This window comes from Crassostrea angulata, chromosome 10, assembly GCF_025612915.1.
Source record: "Crassostrea angulata isolate pt1a10 chromosome 10, ASM2561291v2, whole genome shotgun sequence".
Taxonomy (NCBI): domain Eukaryota; kingdom Metazoa; phylum Mollusca; class Bivalvia; order Ostreida; family Ostreidae; genus Magallana; species Magallana angulata.
In genome coordinates this window covers 37206697-37224795 of record NC_069120.1, presented here as the reverse complement: position 1 = coordinate 37224795, position 18099 = coordinate 37206697, and the positions used below count along the sequence as shown (strand labels likewise).

At 34.0% G+C, this 18099-nt stretch overlaps 2 pseudogenes; both read right to left on the bottom strand.

The window, feature by feature from the left end:
* Positions 1 to 1465: 1465 nt before the first annotated feature.
* On the bottom strand, positions 1466 to 3420 carry LOC128165147 (uncharacterized; annotated as a pseudogene).
* A 5672-nt stretch (positions 3421 to 9092) lies between these two features.
* On the bottom strand, positions 9093 to 10807 carry LOC128165157 (complement C1q and tumor necrosis factor-related protein 9-like; annotated as a pseudogene).
* Between the last annotated feature and the right edge of the window lie 7292 nt (positions 10808 to 18099).

Below are 18099 nucleotides of genomic sequence, written 5' to 3'. Positions count from 1 at the left end.
ATATATCGCATCGGAGGCCACACTGTTGACCTGAACAATGCCCATATACCATGTTTATAAAATACACTATATAGTATACAAACTAATCAAATTTAGATGCAAAAATGCCTGGAGATGGTCCAAAGTCATAACCATGTTGTCTTTGCAAGCGTCGCACGATTCCTTCTGAAAGAGTTGCTATTAAAGCAGAACATTTAAAACTTTTAGAGAGACGCTTTTGTGTATCGGTTCAAGATGGCGATTTCCTTTGTTCTAAATGTATATTAAAATGCTACAGAGAAGAAAACAAGTTGAACAATTTGGAATGCATTGCAGTGTATAAGATTTAAGATGATTACGAATCTCCAATCAAAAAAACCAGAAGCATACAGCAGTCCTCCTCAAATCCTTCATCTGTTACCCTTGATTTACCAACGACCAGCAAAAGCCATGCATATTGCTTTGTGTGTAAAAGGCCTGGGCCGAAAATAAAATCATCGTTGTTCCACTTACTCCACGTTTCGACGTATAATATACGTAAGGGCATTTTTGTTCCAGCGGGAGTTAGGTGCTGCCCTGTGCATTTAGACGGCGAACAGTTTACGGTCGATGCATTAGATAAAATAAAACCAGTCAGCAATGAAGTCAACTTGAGCAAGACAAACATCAAACTTTTGTTGGAAAATGGCAGGTCTTTTGTGATTGACCACACACATGCTTTAACAGATGAAGACTACCTCACCCTCACAGGCATCTTAAAGACAGAGTTTATTTTGATGACTTACGTCGATTGCTGCAATCTTCGAGAAACAACAACAAGAACAAGAAGTGTAAGGACATGTGTAGCCATTCTATTGATTAAACTTCGATGTGGATTGAGCAACAACCTTCTCGCAACGCTTTTCGCAATGAAAAAACACCAGGTATTGACTTAACGTATTATTCATATCAATGTGCTAATAACACAGTTTTTTATTTTATTTTTGATAAACTGTTTATTTGAACTTTGATTTATCAAACTGCATTTTCTAACTTTGATAGGTAAGAAGAGCACTTAAATCGGCTACAAAAGCATTGAAGTCAAGATTTATTACAGAATTTTTAGGATTCCTCCACATTGAAAGAGAGGAGGTGATAGAGAGTCACACTCGACCGCTGGCCAAAGAACTGTTTACCAGGACCATGACAGAGAACCCCGCCATACTTGTTCTCGACGGGACATATATTTATGTGCAGAAAAAATATGAGATAAGAAAAAACAGCCCATAGATTTCATTACTAATAGTTTAAAAAAGTTTGTCCCACTTATCGTTTCACTATATATATAAACAATACTTAGATTTATGAAAATGATATTGAAGATAATATTTAGCAGAAAGAAAATGAAATAAATAAAGAAGCCGATAATGATAATTATTGTTTTCCTTGAATTCGTTTATGACGTCCATATTTTAAATTCTGAACGTACGTCATAACGTCATCGGAAAACTATAAACGACGCTATGTTTGAGGGACTATAAAATGAAATCGATTAAAGATATTCATAAAAAACAAACTGTTTTACAACCAGCATATTGTCAAGGTATCCCGTATTAAATTTTATTAATTTCGGTTACAGTGCCTATTTTGTCTCTCACCGTACCCAGTTCTTTGATATGATGTCGCTTATAAATACATGCATCTGAAATGACCGACATCTCCTTATACTGCGATACCATTTAAATTAAGCTGTAAAGAATCCATTTTATTGATACTTAGTACAGTTTCCAGCCATTAAAGGATGAACGCCAGTCTATGTAACTGTAGAGATTTCCGATGTGACCATTTGTAGGGTGAGTACGAACAAATACCACATCGCCCTGGTTCACCTCAACAACCACAATACCTGTATGGCTTCTGATATTTGAATCACCCTGTGCGTTTGTTAACATAGCCCCAACTACATTAGAATTCACAACAAGCTGAGAATATATGTACCCTCCTATGTTACAGTAGAGATTCCATGTAAACACATAAACACCGTGTTGTGGCGCGGTGAATGCTCCTGTATGTTTGTTATAATGGTTGCCGATGTTTGTTACGATGGTGTCAAAGTGAATGATGAAATCCTTAGATATGTCTGTTTCATGGACAGACACGTATGCAGAAAATGCAGCACCATCTGGGAATGGGGTGGAGGTTGACTGGATTCCTGAAATACACCAATGGTACAGAACCTGTACTGTCCTTCGGTGTTGTCAAATAAGCTCCTAGTGTTCTCTATGTTATCTCATGCAAAATAAAATATTATCTAGTACAAATACATCATGGTATACCGTATACTTTGTCCCGAGTTTTGCTTCCTCCACCTTTTTTTGGTATACATATTTCGATAATCATAAATACATTTGTGCTCAAACTACGTTCACAGACGAATATGAAAAATGTCAAGATTATATGTTTTGAAACGTCCCATCTACCGCTTCAGGTTTCAATATGCATACCAAAACAGAAAGTCTACGAGGATTTTTTTTTATTGCATTAGACATGAAATAGCCCGGATGATAACGTTGAAAAATTGTGCGAGGTATTCCGAGTGAGTTCCGAATGAAAAAAGATGTAGACATTTCCAATTATAAATCTTATAAAAAGAATTGCTTCCGTTCCTGTGAACTTTTTTGATTGATAATGGTAATTTGTCAATGAAGATATCTTGAAATATTTCCCTTTTATCGATTTCAACTGTATTTCTTTCACATGTATGTCTATTATTATTAAAAATCATCAAAAAGTGATAGAAGCAATAACTAGGGACACGCTTGAGTTAATATATATATACTGAGTAATTTACCTGTCAGGAGACGTTTTTCGTTAGATGCACTCGGTTTTTTCTCTTGCTGGTTAGTTTTGCTTTTAAGCATTGTAGTTTCGCGTTGTATCTTCATCTCATTGCCGTGAGTTGTTGATTGCCTGGTAGTCGTGTTTTCTTTCTGTGAATCATATGTTTTCAGATTTCCAAGTAAGGTACTCGAATATATCTCATCGAAACTATAGTTAGTTTTTTCTGTTGTAAATCTGGATTTCAGAAACCAGTTTAAAGATTCTAAATCTGCAATCCTAGCTTCAAGTTTCTCCGTCCGGCGGTTCGAGGTAAGAACAATTTCTTCTAGAGATTTCAGTACACTTTTTATGTAATTATTTTCGTCTTGAATTACTTTGAACATCGCGTCTACTTCGGTGTTGTCCGTTTGATGGTTTTCGAAATTCTCATTTAGGTTTGCCAATAGTTTCTCCAGATTATCAAGCCTCTCTCTGCAATTGTCGTCTGATGACAAGCCATAGACATTCACATGAATATGAAGGAGAACGACTACAAGAGCTATTGTCTTTAGTGTCGCCATTTTCATTGCACTATAAAGTTGCGTACTGTGTGAGGCTTGGTTCTTTTTGATAAGCATTCATGAACTTAACCTAGGTTCGTTTAATTGATAAGAACACTATGTTGAAGAACACCATTGTTTTGGGCATAGTAATGCATATGGAGTACCACTATTGTACGGACAACTCCTCGTACACTATTAAAGATAACGAATTTTTGTTTTTGCAGGTCAATTGTTCTTATATCAGACATATGCATATTACTTGAATTTTGATGTTTGATAATTTATGCAATAAATACCAGCCGTTGAACTTAGCCATTTTTTGTTTACAATTATTGCATGTAGAGTTTCCTATTTCTCTAGATAAGTAGTGTCTAAATTCCTCATTCTTCTTTAGGTAACGTTACAGAATTTGAGTCAATTTTAAGACCACAGATACATAATTCATGCAAATGCTTCAAGTTGTAGGAGTTGATTTTTCACCAACAGATTATTACATTTTCATTTACAATATCATTAGTTGTCATATGCTGCATCTGAGGCTTATCTAGTATTATACCCCCTGATACATCATGCCTGCATGCAAGGTGCTTCAGATAGAACATCTTAATTATTGAAACATATTACTAAAACTTTTGCTCAGAATCATTTGACAATAGTACCGTATATATCCACCATTTGGAGCATTGAAGACGATTTTCAATTGCAGTTAAGATATTAATTTTTGGTTTGTTTGCATTGTTTGTAGTACAAATGTCAAGATACAAGTCAATATTATGCTTTCATTCTGTAAACACAACAAGAATGTTTTCAAATTAATCTGCACAGCGTTTTATACTAAATCTTGACCATTACCTGTTTTAAATTGCTTTTTTCGGGTATGAATTGGTCTTAACTCCAACCTATAAGTACTTTAACTTAAAGGATAAGTCTAGACCAATAATAATTCCGCGTGGAAAGTCTGATATAGTAAAAATGCTAAAAGGAATCAAAGTACTGAAGAACTGACGGGAGTTGATTTTGTCGATCTTTATTTATTTTAAAATCAATGATATGTTATTTTGCATGACAAGTACATGTAGTTTCTTATTTGAATTACGCACATTTTTATAATATGAATTTTTGAACTCTTTCGACAAGAATGTCGAGAAACCCCCATATGAATAATGTTAAATAATATTTAAAGATAAAATTAATTCAACCAAACTATGTATCAGTAATAGAAATATTTCTCGAAAATTGTATGGATCCAAGCAATATTGAACTCTAGTCTCGTTCAACCAAACGCTCGGCTGACACCGTAAATCTCCGACAATGATTTACGGAGACAGCCGAGCGTCAAGTTGAACGAGACTATATTGAACTCTGGCGTAGGAATACATACGACTACAAAAAATATTTAAATTGTTCGTACCATTTAAAATCTTACTATTTTCAAGGTATTTATAAATAGGTTTCCCTGAAAAACAATGCTTTAGCATACATTATTTCGAAATTATCAATTATTTTCAAGAACTAAGTCCTGTCAGCAGCAATGATTTGTGCTGAGGACCAGACACTGTTTCACTTTCGGTTTGTCTGAGTAACTGCATAGGAGAGTTGATTAAAATCAACTCCCAAAAATGGGTGCATACATTAATTGTGTTCTGTAAATTTGAAAACTTCATCCTCATGTTGTGATGTTTGTATTACGATTAGTGCTAGGTAGTTTTCTAAGGTTAACCCGTAATTTGTATGATTTTTGTACTTGTGAGCTTGAAGGACATGAAGGATGAGAGAGAGAGAGAGAGAGAGAGAGAGAGAGAGAGAGAGAGAGAGAGAGAGAGATGTTATTATATAAATATTGGCTGTTTTGGAGGGTAACAGTTGAAATTGTCACTCCCGAGAAAACTATTGTCATCCTCCGCTTCGCGTCGGTTGACAATGGTTTTTGAGGGGTGTCAATTTCAACTGTTGCCATCCTAAACAGGCATTATTTATTTTATTATACTGAATGTCTTTACTTTAAAAAAATCTTAACTGACTTGTGAATGACGTGAATTCTTTGGCGAACCGTACGCGCATGTAACAATTCGTTGTGTTACCAGTTGCCAAGTGCGTTCATAACGTTAAGGGTAATAGAACGGGTTAAAAACTGCGTCTGAACCAATCAGATTTTAGTATTTATCATCAAATTAAACAATGTTAATTGTTGTGAGGTTGCTTTAATGGTGCATGTTGTGAATTAACAGCCAGTAGAAAGTGTTTCCAGTTTGTCTGGGTTTATTGTTATTGCCAAAAATGTTTTCCAACATTTATATACTTTTTGTCATCCTTAGCTCTTCAACTTGTGAGTATAAATGGTACTACCGTATATCCGGTAATTTTCGCGATTATCTAATTTTATGCATTTTTTGCGATCTCTTTAAAATCGCAAAATATTGAATACGCAACAGTTATATCTTTTATTATTCTCTATAAGAAACTTTTAAAATCCCCAAAAATGACTGACGCAAAATAAAAATCCTACATATTTCCCCCATTTTCGCATGTTTTGTAACACGCGAAAAAACCGTATATATGGTATATTCGTATACAGTATAACATAGTAATGTGTGTATCTGCTCATTTCGCTCATCGATGCCCTAGCTAAAACATTCTTGGTGAATGTGCAACCCTTTTTTATAGAGGTAATTTTTACTATGCTGAGATGGTATACCAAATAATTGTCAATGGGAAAACACATTTATGAAGGGTCTATTTGGGCCACTTAATCATCAGGAACCTTCATTTTTGTTTAACTTAAAAATCATTACATATTTGTATTTTGTTACTGGCAAGGGTTTAATATTGGAGAGATCAAAATAAATACATATAAATGTAACATTCTGTTGTACTGTTGAAATGGACATACTGTATACAGGTTTATTTTCGGCCCGTGTTATTTAAGCCCTTCTTTATTTGCATTTATAGTTTATAAATATCGAAATCAACTGGTTACCGTTCTACTTGACATCCCTGTATGATTTGTTTTAAACTTTACATGCATTTGTTTTCTTATCAATGGGTAAACAACTTTGTTATTTAATTTAAACAAAAGGGAAGGTTGTTAATAGCTACAGTACATTTCTATTTCCCCCCCTTTTTCTGGGTGATTATTTCACTTTTGGTTACTTTTAAAGTCAGAACATCTGTGTAAATGGGGTGCATGTACTTATTGAATATGAATTCAATTTGTTTATATTTGTGTGTAATAATTTGATGAATGTTTTAAAACAATTTATTCAGCTGGCTGATAGGTGTTTTTTTCTGATTGTGAAAAAAGGAAAAGTAAACCAAATTAGAAATTGTATGTGAAAGAAAGAACAAGAAATGTTGGTTTTGATTCAGGACTATATCCACAAGTGTTCAATTTAAAATGTGCCAGATTTTCTCTCCTCTTCTTGTGTATTATCTTATGATAAAAAAAATCAACTTCGAGCAGTCTTTGCAGTATTCTGATGTCGTTAATTAGCATGGTGTCACATCAAAATGTGTGCCAAACTTATCGCATATGTAGACCAGTTAAACTGTTTATTGTGAAATATCTTGAATAAAGTGTTGAACTTAAAACTCTGTAATTTTATGTTACCGTGGTAAATATTTTCTGATTGACCATTACTTCTTTTGCCCAATAAACTATCAAATTGTTCATGTATTTTCACTATTTTGCAAATATCTATCCGTATTTACTGGTGTCCGGTAAATGAATCTTATAATAACTCTGACCTTTAGGTTTATAGAGCAGGTCCTGTATATATAAGTTATTAGTTTTTTTAGATGCTGGAATAAGATAAAATTTTTGGAGAAGGTGCCCTTTGATGACCATATCTATGTTACTACTGGTCCTATCTTGTCACATGTTTATGTAAATTATAGTAATTAATTTCTAATAAGTATTCAAACTAACTATGTAAACGAATCACAGAGAAAGCTGCAGATACGGAGAGTGATCTTGGTTATCTAGATGCTTAGACAGGTTTATGCCTTATTGAAATAAAATATCGTTCACTTTGCAAATCATACAGCTCATGTATCAGTATGTAATACGAAACTTACTTCTATTTGCATTTAAAATATAAATTCAGGGTTAAGTGCAGTTTAGCTCAGGCAGTAATAAGTAGAAGATTTTGGAACAACTCAAATTGTGTTGAGGTCTTTAGGCTGGTTACAAAATGAAATAAATTCTGTTCTTACCTAGTGAGACTTAAACAGTTGATATAACTATAGATGTGGTAATGGCGGTAACTTCAGATACAAATTTGATCTTGATTATCTTGATGCAGGAGCAGGTTTAAGCATTTTGAGTAGTTTGATGCAGGTTTGAACGATGAAGAGAATGCTGTCCTGACCAACTTCCATGGTTCTTGTAACTTTGGATTTGAGACAAAAGGCTAGCTTAAAGGGGCATGGTCACGATTTTGTTTAAATTTCATTTTAGCTCACCTGAGCTGAAAGCTCAAGTGAGCTTTTCTGATCACTTTTTGTCCGGCGTCCGTCTGTCTGTCTGTAAACTTTTTACACTTTCGACTTCTTCTCCTGAACCACTTGGCCAATTTCAACCAAACTTGGCACAAAGCATCATTGGGTAAAGGGGATTCAAGTTCGTTAAAATAAAAAGACACGCCCTATTCGAAGGGGAAATAATTAGGATTTATTGAAAATTTGGTGATATTTGTCAAAAATCTTCTTCTCAAAAACCAAAATATATAGTTTCTTTTAAACTGCAACGGTGTGTGCATACAAATTAAGCACAGATATGAAATTATTTTGCAATGTTTAGAAAATAAACTAATTAAACAAAGAATATAAGTACCAGATAGAATTTGTTATTTGCATATTTGTTAATGTGTCAGAAAACGCAGTTCTATATTATACATGTTGCAGTGCACACTTTCAAATACATGTATAAAGTTTTTTTAAATATGTACATGTACATCCTACGTATGTACCAACCGAAGCATTTTGGAAATTACAAAACTATTTGCCATGCATTTGTATAAGAGTAGAAAGGAAGATTTTCTAAGACTTCATATTATTTATTCCAATATAAATAAAATAATAAAATGGTTTATTATACGATTGATTAATTCCTAGCTCCCTGGTTGGCTCAATCCAACTATCTCGAAAATTCACCTGCACGTAACATTTGATTTTCTCGTCATTGGACTAAAAATAGATCATCCAATGAAACATGGCGTTTCTCAATTTGTTCGGCAATGGCCTCAAACTAAAACATTGCTTGATAACACTCAATTTAATATATGTCTGTATCAATTCGTCGCTGAATCATATAAAAAAAAATTATTGCTGGTTTTTTTCCATCAATAGGCTCGGTGAATATTGTACTTCTAGGGTAGCTAAATCATCGTATTGACCTCAGAAACAGAAATAATTGTATGATATTGACCCCCCTAAGCAACGTGCTGGTGAATAATCTATAAGACTATTGCTGGGGTTTTTTTTCTCGATCAATACGATGATTTAACTATCAAAAAAATGCAGTATTCACCGAGCCGAAGTCGAGGTGAATATTGTACTGCGAGGGTATCTTAATCATCGTTTTGTTTGGAAAAAAACTAGCAATAATTTTTTTATAGTACAACTCAGCGAGAAATTGATAGAGATATATCAAATTGAGAGTTACCAAGAGAAAATTTTGCTTTAAAGTCATAGCCGAAAAAATTGGAAACGCAACATTTCATTGGATCTATTTTTTGTCAAGTGTAGTGAAAATCGAATGTTACCTTGACCTCCCTGGCCACGTGCAGGTGAATATAACGTTCTGGGTTTTTTCTAGATAGATGGATATATAGGCCAATGAGAGAGCTAGGAATTGGTCAATCATATAATAATTAATAAATATTTAAACTATGACCTCTTTTGAGTTTTGATATGATGTCGCTTATAAATACATGCATCTGAAATGATCGACGCCTCCTTTTAGTTGAAGAGAATCATTTTTATTGATATTTAGTACAGTTTCCAGCCATTAAAGAATGATCGCCAGTCTGAGTTACTCCTGAGATTTCCGGAGTGACCCTCTGTAGGGTGAGTACGAACAAAAACAACATCGCCCTGGTTAACCTCGACAACCACAGTACCTGTATGACTTCTGATAGTAGAAGCACCCTGTGCGCTTGTAAACATAGCCCCAACTACATTAGAGTTCACAACAAGCTGAGAATATATGTACCCTCCCTCGCTACAGTAAAGATTCCACGTAAACACGTAAACACCGTGTTGTGGCGCGGTGAATGCTCCTGTATGTTTGTTGTAATGGTTGCAAATGTTTGTTATAATGGTGTCAAAGTGAATTGCGAAATCGTTGGTTAAGCCCGTTGTAGAGACAGACACGTATGCAGAAAATGCAGCACCATCTGGGAATGGGGTGGAGGTTGACTGGATTCCTGAAATACATCAATGGTACAGAACCTGTACTGTCCTACAGTATGGTAAATTAAGCTCCTAATGTTCTCAATGTCATAGAAATTAATTATTGTCGAGTACAAGTATATGATCGTAGTTAAGATGGTATGGAACACTTCTATGTTGTGACGTATACTAGTACTATTTATCGAAATAAACAATAAATGAAAAGTAATTTTATAAATAGTTCCTTTCCAAAAGTTGTCATCTAACAACGTAGCGCAGTTGTTTAGAGGGTCCACTACAAATCTGTAAGTCATGTGTTTGAATCTCGCTGGGGATTTTAAAGTTTATACCTATGCAAAAAAATATTAAACGTATTTTTGGTTAAAAACATGTATTCTAAAATTTGAAAATTCTAAACCGGTGAAAGTTTGATAATTATATTGTACTTCAATTCACATTAATATCGACAGATGTCTCATACCACCTTTATATAATATACAGTTAGAAATTTACCTGTGAGGAGACGCTTTTCGTTCGATGCACTCGGTTTATTCTCTAACTGACTTATTTTGCGTTTTACCATTGCCGTTTTGCGATGTACCTCCATCTCATTGCCTTGAGTTAATGATGGCCCGTGTTTTCTTTCCTCGAATCATCCGTTTTTAGATTACCAAGTAAAGTACTCGAATATTTGTTATTGACCCTATAGTTAGTTTTTTCTGTTGTCAATCTGGATTTCAGAAACCAATTAGAAGATTCTAAATCTGCAATCCTAGCTTCAAGTTTCTCTGTCCAGCGGCTAGAGATAAGAACAATTTCTTCTAAAGATTTCAGTCTACTTTTCAGGTAACTATTTCCGTCTTGAATAATTCTGAACATCACGTCTACTTTGGTGTTGTCCGTTTGATGGTTTTGGAATTTCTCATTTAGGTTTGCCAATAGTTTCTCTAGATTATCAAGCCTCTCTCTGCAAGTGTCGTCAAACCATAGACATCCAAAACAAAGTGGATGAGGACAACTACAAGAGCTATTGTCTTTAGTGTCGCCACTTTTCTCTGCACTAGTTGCGTACTGTGTGCAGCTGGTATGAGGGTTGGTTCCTTTTAATAAGCATTCATGAACTTAACCTAGGTTCGTTTATATGATAAGCAAACAGTATATGGAACGACACCAATTTTTTGTACATTGTCGGTATAACACAGATTATTATCCCTGTTTGAAAATTGATTGCTGTAAGGCCTATGAAAAAAGGGTTAAGGGTAACACTGATGAAAAAATTAGGTTAGGTAGGTAGGGATTTTTTTTTTTTATATTTTATCATATTTTTTTCTGCATGAATTCTAAGAATGTTTGTTTGTGTCATATTTAAAAACAGATTTTTAAAAAATAGAAATGATATAAAATTCACACTCGAACATTTAAAAATGGTAGGATCTGTGTATTTTTGTAGGTTAGGTCGGGTTACCCTAAACACACAACTTTGTTTTAGGCCTAATATGAATACTGACACCAAACATAGGCGCCGGGACCGGTGGAAGTAGGGGCTTCCCCCCCCCCTCCTGTTTTTTCCAATTTGTACATAAACATAACCAACGATCTTTTTGTTCTTTTTTTTGCTTGTCAAGCTACCCATCACCCACCCCCCCTTTCCCCACTTTCAATTTCTTCTCGACGCCACTGCCAAAGATGTTGAAATAAGAACACAGTGCAATGAAAACTGAGCCACATAGTGGAATTTTGATGAAGAAGCTGGTGTTGTTTAGTGCCATTTCCTCCTAGCAATATTTCCCCCGGAAAAATGACTATACAACAGAATTACTATTTCCTCCGGGAACCTCCATGAAAAGCTGGCTATATAGTGACATTTTCCTCTTTTTATAGCCAGGTTACCCCCACGAGGGTGTAATGTGCAGTGGACTTCCCCCTTTCTTCCATTCCGGTTATGTTTCTGGTGGACTATTCGTGTCAATATTTCGCAATATCTGAATTTGATTTGTAAATTTGTTTACTCATAATGAAGTGTAATAAAAGCTTATCTCCTCACTCGGCAAATCTTGACTATTTTTTGTGTGTATCTTAAGAAGAAAGGCCGGGATTAGATATTGTCAAAACCATTGTCCCTTTCATCCTCCAAAGGCCGTGAATTTAAGATATAAACTATACCTATTGATGCTTTTCAGCAAACTTTCAAGATGTATGATATGCAGTTATCTATTGCTCTGTCAAAAAACAAATTCAGTATATGATTTGAAAGGAAATTGGAACTTCGTCGTAAAGTAGAAAATGTGATCAAAATTCAGACATGACGCTGCGTATTGCCTTGAGATAAGTTGGTGATGGCTGGGCCTGAAGACTTTTCAATTCTGACGAAGTAAAGTGTAATAGAAAACTTTATTGTTGGTGTTATTCAACTTTTAATTTAATTCTCATTCATTTATTGTAGACCTGAAGCATGCTAACACTCAACATGGTCAGCACTCATAAAAGCAATCCATATTTTCTAACATGCCATATTGAACTCTAAATAATGAAAATAAAACACCAATCAGATTCACAACAGATTTATTCGTTTTCATGTATTGTAATCCACCCCCCTCTGTGGCATTATTTGGTCTTGGCTTCAAGACAATGAGTAAAATTTGTGTAAATAAAGTATTTGTAAATTACATCATAATTTTACAACGGAAATGCCATTAGTACATTGACACCAAATGGGTATGGTAAAAAACACATCATTGTCTAAAAAATTCTTTTTTTTCTTTCTTTTATTGATTTTATATAAAACAATTTACAAAGATAGCTTATACATAGATATGAATTTCAATTGAAATCATTATTCATTATTATGCCCACAGTGATAAATATAATAGAACATACATACTAACATACAATGTATCGTCCGAAAACATAATCATACATGCATATATTGAAATGTTACATTCATTGGTATACGTAGTAAAAAATAAGTTGAACCCCTGACTTACCCGGTGGACATAACACATACATATGCATACAGTCCTTCACTACGTCCCCGGGTAAAGCGCTAATACACATAGACAGTCCCTATGTGTATCGGGTATATTATTGTTTTGAAAAGAATAACAAATATCAAAGTTTAGATATCAACAGTTGAAAAAGCTCATTTTCTTTTGTATTTTTTTAGCATTTTCAGAACTGCACAGTGTGTCGTAATATACTCTTTGAATGAGATTTTTATCAATAAAATTGATTCGGGTAAATTTTCAAGTCTACAATACATTTTACATTTGTATATTCTATATGCAATAAATGACAAAAAATAATTATATAATTTGGTGACTTGTGTTTCTTCCAGGTAGAACCCCAAAACAATATGCTTCCAATTAATATCAAAATTTAAGCACTCGCTGGCCACTTTCCAAATTTTTACTACATTAACACAATCAAAAATAAGATGTTTTGAATTTTCAATTTCGTTACATTGTTTGCATTTAGCAGTGATATTTTTATTCCATTTGCTCACTAAAAGATTGTTACATAACAGATTGTTCAGTAGTTTGTAATTAAACTCAGCTAAGGCTTTGTCTTTGGTATTTTTAATTTTCTGTGTATATATTGATTTCCATACATTTTTGCTTTCCAACTTAAATTCTTTTTCTAATTTAGATTGTGTACAAGGTGCTTGAAATTTACGTTTTATTAATCTTGAATAAAAAGTTTTGGTGTTGTGTTGATCGGAAATTATTTGTAGTTGTTTTGTTTGTAAGTATGGAATTTTTGAAAAATCGTATTTGAGTTCAAATTTGGTAAAAATTTGTTTTATTATTTTGTATTCACATAACCAGTTTGTTCTTTTGCGTAATGTATCGAATATATCCGACGAACTTTTTAAAGTTCCATTCTCTTCAAAAATATCTTTTACGTATAGAATTCCGCTTTTAATCCAATTTTCAAAGCAGATTGTCTTACCTTTAAAATTAAATATTTTATTTGACCAAATAGGTTGTAATAAAAAAGCTTCGGTAGAAAAGGCAGGTATTTTGGTTTGGGTATCATCTTTACATAAATTATAGCATACAAAAGCTTGCTTGTAGAACTCTGGGAAGTTGTTTATTATACCATAGTCTTTGGCAACCGTCTCATTTGTTTTCATCAGATATTCAATATCAATTTTTGTATCCTTACAGAAACTGTTAAAAAATATTTAATATTGTGTTCTGTACTAAGTAAACGTGGAATCCACATAGCTTTTAGGGCCGTAAATTTAGATTCTATATCAACAAAACCTATTCCTCCCTCATATACTTCACCTATGATGGTATTTCTTTTGATCCTATCAGTTTTATTCCACATGAAATTAAATATAAGCCTTTTAACATTTTTTATAAAATCATTGTCGGGTATTTCCAAAATGCTAGCTACATATATAAGTTTAGAGATTGCTAATGTGTTTATTATTGTGCATTTTCCAAATATTGTTAGTTTTCTTTTTTTCCAAGATTCAAATAACGTTTCCATTTCATGATATATTTTCATCCAGTTTTTATTGTAACACTCAATCTTATCATGACCAATGTGTATACCTAAGCATTTCACTGATTGGTTCGTTACATGTATTCCTTCAACATTGTTATATTGGTTTTTAAGAGTGCCAAGAAGGATGCATTCTGTTTTAGATAAATTTATTTTTGATCCCGCGAGTTTGCAAAAGACGTCAATGGTTTTAATGGCTTGTTTGAGAGAATCTATATTCTTCAGTGATAATGTCATATCATCTGCATGTTGGATGTTTTTAATTTCTTTTTCTGAGTTTTTAACTGTAAATCCGTTTATTAACCCATTATTTTTTATTTTATCGGATAAGATTTCAGCGACGAAAAGATATAATAATGCTGAAATAGGACAGCCTTGTCTAATTCCTCTATGCATTTGACATGTTCTTGAAATCCATCCATTATTTTTTAATCGAAATATTGGGTTTTTATATAAAATTTTAATCCAGTGAATAAAATTAGTTCCGAAATTAAAAGTCTCTAACGTTTTGAATAAAAATTTCCATTCAACAGAATCGAAAGCCTTTTCAAAATCTAAAAAGAGGAGTCTAAAGAGGAGAAAAAATTCAACAATTTTCAAACAACCAACTGTGCAAATTTATTCTTTCCGGTTAACGGCAAAGAAAATATTTGCAACATAAAAAATTAGCAAATGGCTCAAAAACAATATTACAACTTCAACAATTGCAATCAATATAAATGCAAAACACCAACTTGGTCAACTCAGATTCCGGTAAACGGCAACCCGAGACAAAAATTGTTCAACTTCAAATTGTCATTATCAAATAATTTCAGCTGCACATCAATTGTGCACAAGTAGATCGGGAACAACACGCGCATTCATCCACATGGCGAAAGTGAATGCATGCACTGCATGTATTCAGTGAAGCCACCGCCACCATGTGGGGGAAGAGGTAAGTTCCTTAAGCCTAGACCTTGCCACATCCCACATGAACAATAAACTTGGTTCAAAACTAGTAGAGTTTGGGATAAACAAGTATCCCAGTTTTCCTAAATTGTTCAATAGCAGCACAAATTGTATTTAAAAATATTTCAGTTCTTTTTTCAGACAAATGAACACCATCCCTGTCAAACAACAGCTCATCATTGGGTTTAATATCTGGGTACTTAATGTAGCCACCCCCCTTTCTAACAAGCTCAGCTGCAATGGAGCTGTTTAATCTTTTTAAAGATTTGTTCATGGCATTGACATCTTCAGAGTATCTCCATTTCCTCCTAGGTAACAATTGTGACCATATAATTTTTGTATCAGGCAGAAGTAGCTGAATTTTCCCTAAATGGTTTTGACATTCTCAATAACTCTTTCAACTTTGTTTTGCCCATGTCATTTGCAGCACAATGCATTATCAAATACTGGGGTTTGTCATTAACTTTCAACAAAGTTTTAATTTTCTATACATGTCTGTCCAGATCATACCCCCTTTTCCTTGCCACCACATATTTATCCCTAACCTCTGAAGACCGAAGGACACTCCACCTGGCCTATCTCTGGCTGCAACAAATGCTCTTTTCACTATAGAAGAACCCACAAACCAAGCTTCAATTTCTGAAAAAAATATTTTTAGTAAATGTGACTGTAATTAAGACCACTGCATTCTTAAAATCTTATATATGATTTGTAAGAGTTGGATTTCCACCTACCAGCTTTACAGATTTCATCATCTGACAAGCCCAATTTGGCTGCATTGGTAGCCGCACCTATTCGAAAAGAATGGGATTTGTACTTAGTGCTATCAATGCCAATTGTTTTAAATACTTTGCTCAACACCGATGTAAACTGAAAACGAGTAAGCGGCTGACCCCCAAAGTGGAAAAACAAGTTGCTTTGTCTAATGGGTCTAACTTTTAAAAATTCTGCCATAATATAAAACTGGCTTTATGCTAGTTAATGATTGAACATTCTGAATAATAACCATTTCCCCCTTTCCACTTTGATCAGCTTTGGAGTGTTCCAGATATAATTTCATTAAAGATTTATCTGATGACAACTCCAGGTTTTAAAATTGGACTGCATGACCTACAGCTTGTTTCTTCCCCTCAGTTATCTCACCTACCCTAAAATATCCAAAAAAAGCTAAACTATAAGCAGCTGCAAAAAGTTTTGCTTCATAAATATCATTGCAGACAATTGGCAATGATTTCAATATGCTCTCCAAAATGTTTAATGTTATTGGTAAACTGATATCTTTAGACTTAGCCTTTCTTCTATAACCTTCTAATAATTTTCTGACTATGAAATTTTGAGTCACTTCTGTGTAATAATACAACTTGAGATAGTATGAAATTCCAGACAGATAGGTCTTTGCTGTAGATTCTCCCAACCCTCTTGCTGACATGTAACCAACAAATTGTATAATTTGCTCTAAAGGAGGGGGCCAAAGCCTTTCAAGGCTGATAGTATCACGAAATTCCTCAAAACATGTCAACCCTTGTCTGTATGTCTCTTGTGTATTTTGTGCTGTTGCTAGTTGTAATAATTTGTTTACTTCATCTCTGACATCATTGCAAGAAATTCGTCTGGAATGGTCTCTGGGTTCAAGTCTGCCCACTGTGCTAGCTGACGGAAGTGATGAAACTGTTTACGAGATCAAGAATCAGCTATATTATTTTTCTTCCCTAATATGTGTTGTGCTTTAAACATGATGTCATTTCTAAGGAGCAAGAGTACCAATTTCCTTAATAATACCATTACCCTTTTTGATTTTGATGTTTGCCTGTTAACTATGGATACTAAAGCATTGTTGTCAATATACATTATGATTTTTTTGTTTGCAAAATATTTTTTCCCCCACAAATACATTGCGTAGTGTAGGCACTAATTCCAGAAATGACATTTCCTTGAAGATTGAGCTTTCCCAACCAAGGGGCCATGACCAGTAAGACCAATGACCCTGACAGTAAGCACCGCACCCTAATTCTGGATTTCCACTGCTTTCGGTGTACAACTCGATATTGTCACTGCTTAACCACTCACTTTCATGGATCAATCTTACCCCATTAAAGTCTTGCAAAAACTTTAACCACATCATTATATCTTCCTTGATACCACTACTTAATTTTATATAAAAATAAGGTTTGGTTATTCCACAAGTTGCATCATTAAACCGCCTATTAAAAGCCCTTGCATTTGGGACACCAACAATACTCTGAATTTCCTGAAGCTGGAGAGATTTTTTGATCAAACTTGATGTTAGAAGTGCAGTTAATTGCTGTATTTTTTCTGGTGGGATTCTTACAACCATGTCTGAGGTGTCTATTTCTAAACCTAGCAAAATTATGTTTGTACAAGGACCCATTGTCTTTTCTTGTGCTAAGGGAACACCAATGAATTCACACAAGTCCTGGAACCCTCGCATCAGTTGAACACTAAATGAGAGTCAACATCTTCCTAGGTTTATATCTTTAATAATAAGGATGACTGATACCTGAAATATATATATACACAGTACATTAGTAAATGATTAGTTATCTCCTCCCACGGGGACAAGTTTTTTTTGTATACGAAAAAAAAATACAAAACAAACAAAGTCAAGTCTATTAGAAAATAAATCTTCAGGAATGTTCTGTTAAATTCTTCCGGACGCGAACAAGATTAAACGTATGATGTCCTTTCACAATTTTAAACGCAAAGTCTCTAGATTCACTTATCAATGTCTATGCATAATTCATTAATCAGTTCCTGATTCATCAATGTTATGTTCTGTTGTGTTGCGGCGGTGCGGTCTTCGTGGTGTCAATAGTTCCTTTTCTCCAGCTTTATTGTGTGGCTGAAGACGGGATAGAGCACGTGGTATCCTAGACTTAGAAGGTACATC